The 9,656-nt window shown below is 44.4% G+C and overlaps 1 long non-coding RNA gene across 1 annotated transcript; it reads left to right on the top strand.

The window, feature by feature from the left end:
- The first annotated feature begins 222 nt into the window (after positions 1–222).
- Positions 223–9,352, top strand: LOC121134263. The gene is made up of 2 exons (XR_005871333.1): positions 223–326; positions 8,616–9,352. It is a non-coding gene; the product is annotated as an uncharacterized LOC121134263 (long non-coding RNA).
- Positions 9,353–9,656: the final 304 nt, after the last annotated feature.

Genomic DNA, 9,656 nt, shown 5'->3' with positions numbered 1-9,656 from the left:
AAACTGAGAGGAAGAGAGGGAAGAGTTCCTAGATGCTTTGGCTGAAAAATGAAATGAGTGCCTGTGCCAATAACTGAAAAACCAGGGGGAAATTGTGCCAAACACTTGGCAGCAGCTGGAGCAATTAAGTAAGCACCTGCTTCCAGCTTCGCCTGCAACCCCCACCTCCCTGGCTCGTTTGGGCTGCTTCCTGGGGATTTTGAAAATATCTGCAACTCACTGTGCAAACAGCATACAGATCTGAATTTCCCCTTCTCTGTGTGTTCCTTCTGTCTCCTTGCCTATCGTTGACTCCAACGACAGAGTAGCAGGAAGCTCCAGGCAAGGTAGGTGGCACCTACATCCTAAACTCTTGAGATACCTACATCCTAAACTCTTGACCCTTCAGAGAAGCGAGAGGTCACTGTAATGACAGTAATCCCTCTGACATGAGCGTGCTGACATCCCCTGCTCTGACCAACTGGCATCACCCCAGAGAGACCCTTCAAATGAAGACATAGACTAGACTTCTGGAGGCTGGACTGCTATTGATCTAGTCTACAACAAAAGCAAGTTGGGCTGCAGAGATTTGGGCTTACAAATGATTACACATGGAGCTGTTATCAGCACATGGTGAGCATGGTAGCCAGAAAAGACAGATGACTCAGGCTTTGAAGAGTTGAATGGTGCTAAATGTAATGCAGGTGTTAATATTAACATGTTTACAGAAATTCAAAGAAGGGGAATAAGATAATAAGGTATTCATCTATCAGAAGTGAACTAACACCATCCAGAGCCCTAAGCTGCCATTTCCTCTTGCTGTCTATAAAAGCTAGCTAATGATGCTCACTTAGGAGGCGTGTGTGAAGTCAATTGAGGCAGTCAGTATATGTGAGCCACTTTGCTCCGTATTTCCTTTATAAAAGATGCTCTGTGAATGTGAATTGCTTTTCAAATGGAAAATCAAGTTCATTATCCTGAGAATTCTTCCTGCTCATAGTACACTAATAGACACTTCACATTAAATCACACATTTTCAATGGAGAAAAATAGAAAGGTTGCCATCAACAGTTGACAATCAGTGATGCTGGCTGCTCCTCAGGTGGAGAAAACAAGCCCGGGCAAGTGAGACAACTACACACTTGTCCTTCAGTCTTAAATGTCAAATTAATAATTCTCTCTCCAGTCGAATTCCTGCTACTCTGTTCCCCCTCCCCGGGGTGGGGGTGGGGGACTCGGAAACTGTTTTAATGCTTTTGCATTCCTCCTAACACAGCCAGGAGAACTTCTGAGAACACAGCCTCACAGCTCCCTGAGGACAGGAGGCACTCCACCTGACCCACCCCCCACCACCTCCCAGCATTTTCCAGAATGTTCCCCACACAGTAGCACTCAATGTACAATTACTGCATGACTTCAGTGCATCAGCACTAGGAGGAAGGAGCTGAGAAAGGGAACTAAAGTTGTTATAATTTGTAAACTTCATTGGCACTTCCTGCTTCACACTCCTTTAGAGCGAAGCCAGGCCACATTTGTCTTATTATTTAAATTGTGACTATCAAGTTTTATTTTGTTGATGGGGACACTTTATCTTGTTCTTAATAGGTACTAGTCTTGTGAACAAGACCCAGAGTTCCAAAGCAGAGTCTAGGATGGTGAATTTTCTAATTTCACCAAAGAAAACAGAAAAACTGGTCAGTTTCAAAAGTCCTAGAGTCTAAAGGCTTAAGGACTTAAATGCTCTCTCTCTCTCTCTCTCTCTCTCTCTCTCTCTCTCTCTCTCTCTCTCTCTCTCTCTCTCTTTCTCTCCTCTTTCTTCCTATTCTCCATTCTCTTTCCACCTCCTTCTCCTCCTCCTTTCCCCTCCTTCATTGGCCATCCTTGGAAAGCCTGAGCCAAACAGGTGTGAGCTTCTGGTTGTATCATTCATGGAATATGGAACTTTGAACACGCACGCGAGTGCACACACACACACACACACACACACACACAGTTTGACCTCAAAGCATACCTAGGCATGCTTAAAGAGATCCAGGCAGCTAGATTAGCAGATGCAGCATCTAACCTACCTGTCTTAGCATTTCTATTGCTGTGAAGAGACATCCTGACACAGCAACTCTTAAAAGAAAAAACATTTAATTGCGATGACTTGCTTACAGCTTCAGAAATTCAATCCGTTATCATCATGGCTGGGAGCATGGCAGGGAGCATGGTGGCAGGCAGACCTGGTGCTGAGAGTCCTACATCTTACAGGCAACAGGAAGTCAACTGAGACACTGGGTGTTATCCTGAGCATAGAAAACCACAAAGCCTGCCCCCACAGTGACACACTTCCTACAAGTCCATACCCACTCCAATAAAGCCACACCTCCTAATAGTGCCACTCCCTGTGAGATTGTGGGAGCCCATTACATTCAAAACTACCACACTATGCTATGCTCAGAATCCTCTGTTTAATCTTCTCCCTCCTATAAAACCCAAGGCTCTTGTGCACAAGTTCAAGGGGATAACATATAAGAAGAACCTTGGAAATGGAAAGGCAAAGAGATGGTAAGCATTCAGGAAAGGTAAATTGAACTAAGACAGTAACAGGTGACCCAGACCTTAACAATCTTCATTTGTCTGGACACGTAACTCAGGCAGTGGTGGACAGACAGGAGGTACAGGAAGGCAGGGCCACTAATGATTCTAACACCATCATGGACTGAATAGAGAAAAGAGGAATCAAAATTAAGCAGTCTCCACAGCCTCAAGATATGACCAAAAAGCCCTAGAGTGCTACTATTTACATCAGTTTTAAACTCAGAAAGAAAAATAGAGCTACTGTCATGGTTCCAATGTCCAGTAGACCAGTGATGGCCTCAGAGTGACCCTAATGACTTATAATGGCACATGGAATAGACATTTTTTCAAATCCATAAAGGAGAACCTCCAAGGAAAATCTGTATAACATGAACTGATTCTATGATGGGAACCAGCTAAAGATGTTTTTAGAGCCTTGGAACATATATTGGAATGGGTCCGGGACAATCCGGAAGATGACAAACAGGTCAGGGGAGTGGACCTTCTTAAAGTCCCATCTGTCTTGGTTAGTAACAAATCTCATTTGCCCATCTGATCAAGGAGACTATGAGTGACTGATCACCTTAAGCTGATCCTGTCCCTGGTCTTCAACTGTGTCCATAAAATAGAACTACCTGGGAGGCTAAAATTAAGTTCCCAATGGTCAGATCCACACCAGCGATTCTAGAGCCATGAAGAGGGGACAGGGGGTATAAAAGCCTGGGGTATGTTTAGGAGCTTATTCACAGTTCTACACAGCTGGAACACAGAATCAGGAAATAGTCTTCACCTTATGTCTCAGATGACCCACAGAGGTCACCGCTCCTCTGTGGTACATTCATATAGCAAGGAAGGTGTCCCCAAGTCTAGAATGTGGCAGGGATCCTCAGAGTTATACAACAGTAGATGGCATTAAGTGGGAGACTCAAAGATGTCCTGGAAGAAGAGTGCAACAATTCCATGTATAGCCATGATGCATGATGAGTTCAGCCTACCTCTAACAATAAGGGAGCAAGCCAGGAGGCCAGGATGATGTCTGTGGAGAGCATCAGATCCTGAGAGATGCACACTCTTGGATCCCCTGTCCTCACACTATTGTTACTTCTGTCTTCCCATTGTGGTCTTGAAGACTGTAACAGTCACATGCTGTCTTGCAAATGTCAGACAATGCTCAGGAGGCATGACAGTTTCTTCTTCAACTACAAGACACTATAAGCTGTAGTCAGGTTCTTAAGTCCTTCTCCTCCAAGAACTCAGCACACCAAGAACTTGTCTTGCTTCAGTCCATCTGTTTGCCGGGTACTATTGGACAAGTTACTTTACCTGCCTGAAGTGCAGTTTCATCTTCAATATGGGGGCAAGAATGTGTAGTTATGGCAGAAATGATGTTTCCTTTTCCTCCTGGTCAGTTCCAGTGGACATTCCCAGCTTCTCTTGCAGCTAACTCAACCATATGACTAAGTTCTAGCCCTTAGAATGTGGGTGGAAATATATGCCATATCAGGCCTGTACCTTAAGAAATCTGTGGAGTCCTTGTCATCTGAGCTCCCTTTGCAGCTTTGTCCAGCAATTTGCAAATGATTCCAGGGTCCTAGAGAAGCTAAAGTTTCTCAAAATGCAACCCAGGTTTCTCTCCTTGCTTTTGGTCATACTGTGGTATGAGAAATCAGCTACAGACAGGCAGTGGTGGTGCACACCTTTTATCCGAGCACTCAGGAGACAGAGGCAGGCATATTTCTGTGAGTTCGAGGCTACTCTGATCTACAAAGTGAGTTCCAGGACAGGCTCCAAAGCTGCACAGAGAAACCCTGTCCCAAAACACAAACAATCAATCACTATTTAGTAAGTCACTGAAATTTCGGATTTTTGTTTTTTTACAGAAATTAACCTGTCTTGATTAATACAACAAGTATACCACACATATTAGATGTTTGACAAGCAAGGGCTATGTTTTAGAATGAAATCTACCTCACTTGAGGCACATGGATTTTCCCCACTGCTTTTGCTTCCCCTCGATCACGTGATCCTGCCTCTCCCTCCCCCGAGGTGTCTTTTACCTTGTCTTCTAGCCTGATCACAATTTTCGTGAACAGCTTCCCCCCACACCTTGAATTTCCAATGGCATCTCCTTGCAGAAATGCAGGAAGGGTGCAGAGGGGATGTTTCTATTGACACGATAATCGTTTTGAAGCCATCAGAAGCACCAGGCGGTCCAACAGGCACGGCTCACACAGCTCCATTTTTTCTTCCCACAGTTCTGTACGAAGGTTAGGGCTGAGAGTTAAATTAGTTTGGGAGCCAACTCCATGAGCAGTGCAATCTGCTTCTCTTGGGGAAAACATTGCATAGAAACCGTTCCTGTCGAATTTTCATGCAACTTCCAATTTTTAATTAGAAACAGGAGGAGCAGATGGGTGGCAAGAGGAATTTAAGGTAACTAGAGAACAAGTGTCCATAGACTAAGGTTAAAAATCAATAGCTGGGATCGATGGAAGCACTTAATCAATACAATTAGAGTAGTTTCAGGATTGCTTTCTGGAGGACCTCAGACATCTCCTTCACTGCAAATTGGCAATGCCTGAAGCTTTTCACAGCAGCTCGATCATATGCCACTTTATATTTTTGGTTTTGAGATACAGGCTTGCTGTGTAGTCCAGGCTGGCCTCGAACTCACTATCTTCCATGCTCCCATCCTCTAGAATGCTAAAATTACATATGTGATGTTTTTAACCCTCACAATTCTCCTGCAAGGCATAGATACAGTCACAGACAAGGAGACTCCATAAAATCAAATGATCTGTACAAGATTTTATATCTAGTAAAAGGCAAAGCAAGAACTTGCCCACATAGCCAGGCTTCATGGTCTTTCTACTGTATTAGAGTCTGCCACAGTTAAGGTTTCATTCCTTGGGATCAAATGTTCACTAAGTAATTGATCATTCAAGCAGAAATCTTCCCAAATCTTAATCTACAACTGGAAATTTACCGGGATTAGTAATTTAGGAGTTTAGAGGCAAGTCCGAGAAATAAGGACTGTTGAGGTTAAAACTTCAGACCCTGCTTAGATGCAAATAGCCTAGGGTGAGCCACTATAGTGTCCTTTGGGACCCCCACCACGTGAGAGGAAGGGATTAAATAACAGGCCCAGGTTAAGCATCTCAGAGCACAATAAAATGGGAAGGAAGGGGCGAGGAAGAGCAACTCACAATTCCATGTTTGCTTCAGGCTTGGTCTGCTGGAGAAAGGATCCAAGACCTCTAGCTAGCAGAGTTCACTGTTCTTATCACTGATGTTTTTAAACTGTTAATGTAGGAATGGGGAAAAATCTAGGATTCACAAGAAAAGTAAATCCCAACCAAACATACCTTATCTTCCCTCAAAAGGTTTTTATACTCTTGAAATATGAGAGTCCCTTGTATGCTGTTTAAAAAGTCAACGATCTGACCCTTATGTGAATGAGAGTGAATATGAGTTGGGAATTTATTTGGTTTGTTAGTGCAAGATAGTAAAGGAGGCTCAGAGGAGAGTTAAAGGCAGGAACTGGAGAGAAAAACACCACAGCAGCTCTCTAAGATGAGTTAATACATACACAGGCAACAGAACCAAAGCCTCAGGCCACCTTAACCTTTCAAATTCACTTCATCTGCTCTGAGCTCGGGTCAGCAAGCTGAGGTATGACCCCCAGTCCTGAACCTTTGAGTGTTTGATCTAAGCAACCTCAAAGCGGAGAGATTTACTTTGGTTTCTGGTTTCAGAGTTTTCAGTCCATGTAGGAGAAACTTCAGCTAGCCTACCCAAGCCTCAATTGCCCTGTCTCTGGTGCCCAGGCCAGCTAGGCTCTTCCTCCCTGAGTCAAGCCGCCAAGCCTACCTCAACACCCAGAGACTCTGACAGAGAGACACCTGACCCAGAGACACCAATGAGGAGAGGACAAGGAAGCAGAGTCAGCCGCCTGAGCCAATGTGACCTTGGGAAGGGGTATAAAGGCGGTCTAATTTCCTTAAGAAAGCCTGCAGCTTTGCTACTCACTGACTCTCAGTGTCTGAGTTGTTGGTGCTGAGTCTTCTCACCCCCTCCCCCAAGGTGTCTGAGTAGGGTAACCTGCAACAAGTCCATGGTGACTGGTTGTGTTGTTTCTGGGCCTGTGGAAAGGAACTGTTCATAGGCCCAGAATGGCATGGTAGAGCAGGACCGTCTAGCAGATTCACAGCTTTTGAGGAAAAAGAAAGAGCAACCAGAAAGGCAAGAGAAAAAGTGTTCCTTCCTTCCTTCCTCTCTTCCTCTCTTTCTCCCTTTCTCCCTTCCTCCCTCCCTTCCTTTCTCTCTTTTTTTTTTCTTACCTTAAAAAAAATAATTGGCCGGGCATTGGTGGCGCACGCCTTTAATCCCAACACTCAGGAGACAGAGACAGGCAGATCTCTGTGAGTTCGAGGCCAACCTGGTCTACAAAGCAAGTTCCAGGACAGCCTCCAGTGCTAGCTACACAGAGAAACCCTGTTTTAAAAAATCAAACCAAACCAAACCAAACAAAAACAAGTTATTTTATGTGTGAGCATATGCATGCTTTGGTCCAATGTGGCCACAAGAGGGTGTCAGATCCCCTGGAACTTTAGTTACAAGTGGCTGTAAACTGCCCTGTTTGATGCCGGGAACTCAACCCAGGTCCTCTGTAAGAGCTTGCAGTGCTCTTAACCACTAAGCCTTCTCTCCAGTCAATCTTTCAAGGACACAGCCCAAGCCACTCCTTCCCCAACGAGGCCCTACCTTGTGACCTCACTTCAACTTAATTACCTTTCTTAAACTGCTGTTTTCAAATCCAGTGACACTGAGGTCTTCCGTGTGTGGACTTGAAAGTACAGAGCACTTCCTTCAGTGAAGGGTTTCCAAGCATACAGCTAGCTTGAATGCTCACTCCCATTGAGATTCATTTCACAGATGTAATAAAAAAGAATTCATAAATGCCCAGGGGTAGCCAAGTAACAAGACTCTGGCCATCTTGCTGAGGTCCTGACCGGCTCTGCAACCTTCGGTTTGCTCTTCAGTGCACTCTTTACAATGGAAGGGTCTGGGATAATTGTTTTCCCAGGCAACATCGTCAACACTGAGTCCCAGGCACAGCGGGGATACTAAGAATTCTGATTGCAAGAAACAGTCAGCAGTTAGAAATGAGGCACCGAGCAGGCTGACCCAAAGTCCTGGAGCTGCAGCATGGAAGATAAGGGTGTGGGCACTGGACTGTGACAGACAAAAGCCAGGACAGGGGCTGACAAGGTGGGAGAGACTGGGACATGGCACTTATTTCCTCATGTTCCCCTTGCCATAACTCCTACCGTGGATCTCTGTCTTCATTCTGCCTGAAGGCCCTTTCTAGGAATAGTGTCTCTCACTCTTGTCCTTGGGGGAATTTAAAAAGAAAAATAAAAAAGATGGAAAAATAGGCTTAATGAGAAATTACCATGGCTGGCAAGATGGCTCAACTGCTAACACTGTTTGCCACCAAGCCTGGTGGGTGACCTTGGTTCAATCCCTGGGACCAGAAGATAGAAAGAACTGACTCCTCCCATATACACTGTGACACGTGTGCCCGCATGATATGGGATGTCTTTCTGCATGTTGCAAATATGTGTTGTTTTTATTGGTTGATGAATGTTTTGATCAATGGACAGGCAAAATACAGCTAGCCAGGAAATTCAGAGTTACAGAGAGAAAGAAGACAGAGTCAGGAAATGCCATGTAGTTGCTGGAGAAGCAAGATGTGAGGTAACAAGTTACAAGCCTCATGGTAAAATACAGAATATTAGAAATGGGTAAATTTATAGGTAGAGATATCCATTAAGAAGCCTGAGCCATTGGTCAAACAACTGTATTTAATATATTAGCCTCTGAGTTATTACTCCATAATTGGCTTTGGGGACCTGGTGGGCCGGAGAGAAACTGGTCCAAGGAGACCAATGGGATAGAGAAAAACATCCAACTACACACATATACACATACAAATAAATGTGTTGTTTTAAAAGAAAGGAAATGACCAACTATATATCCTTGGGTTCAGATCTTATTTCTGCCATTGCCAGGTTTACGAATGACTGACTGCACTTTCTTCCTTCCTGTGAAGATGGGCACATCCTGTATACAGACCCCATCGAGCTGTTGTGAAAAATGAATGATGGAGTGTACTACATTGTGAGATTCTCAGTGCAGTGCTCAATGGAAAACACAATGAGAACGGTGCCTTTTTCTTGTACCTTTTCCCTTAGTCCTCATTCTCCCTGTTCTCCTGTCTTGAACCCCTTCACATCGTCTTTGTGAGGACTAGAAGGTGAAGCGGGGATGACTGTTCCTGCTCTCTCTCTCTGAGCAAAATGTCTAAGAGGGGACCTGTCCACTGCCACATCAGCTGACAGACGCCTACAGTTAATGGGCTCAGGAAAGCCACAGCCCCTGGTAGAGCCCCCTTGGACGGACTAAAACAGTCACAGAGACTTGAGTTTGGTGTAAACATTCCCAAGTCAGTCAGGATTCTGTGGGGCAGTTGCTGCCCCCTTGATGGTCTGACCCTCCCCTATACTTTGTGTCTTCTTGCTTAATTGCTTGCTTCTACATCACGACCATGTGGTGTTTGAAGACAGGAACTATGTAGGTCTCTTTATTTCAGAACGTCTAGTGACACACACTGTGTTCCACATGGAGGACATACATTTGTTGAAAGAGGTAATGGAGGAATAAAATTTGTTCATAGTAAAAAATATTAAACAGATTCAGTGTTGTATAGATATAATCTAAGCAGTATAATTACAGCCAGCAAATCTCAGGCAGTGTATAAACCAAATTCTGTGCTATTACTAGTATTAATCTTGAAGAATAATGAAAAGACCTATTTTCTTGTTGATACTAACACATCCTGAAAGTTCTGGATCTTTCATTAACATAACCCTTCTTATACCCGACTCTGCTCCAGAAAAGAGGCCTGAGCTATGCCTCTTCACGGCTCTGAGGTTTACTCCTGCACTGAAGGAGAGTCCCTGGAACTCAGGTCCGAGGCTCAGTGGATACTGTCTTTGCTTGATCTTAGCCAAAATGCTGAGAAGCAGTAGGGGAGCTGGTCTTGATCCGGA

This window comes from Mesocricetus auratus, unplaced genomic scaffold (assembly GCF_017639785.1).
Source record: "Mesocricetus auratus isolate SY011 unplaced genomic scaffold, BCM_Maur_2.0 Super-Scaffold_4256, whole genome shotgun sequence".
Lineage (NCBI taxonomy): Eukaryota > Metazoa > Chordata > Mammalia > Rodentia > Cricetidae > Mesocricetus > Mesocricetus auratus.
Note: the sequence above shows the minus strand (reverse complement) of the source record. Positions and strands in the feature narration are given on the sequence as shown.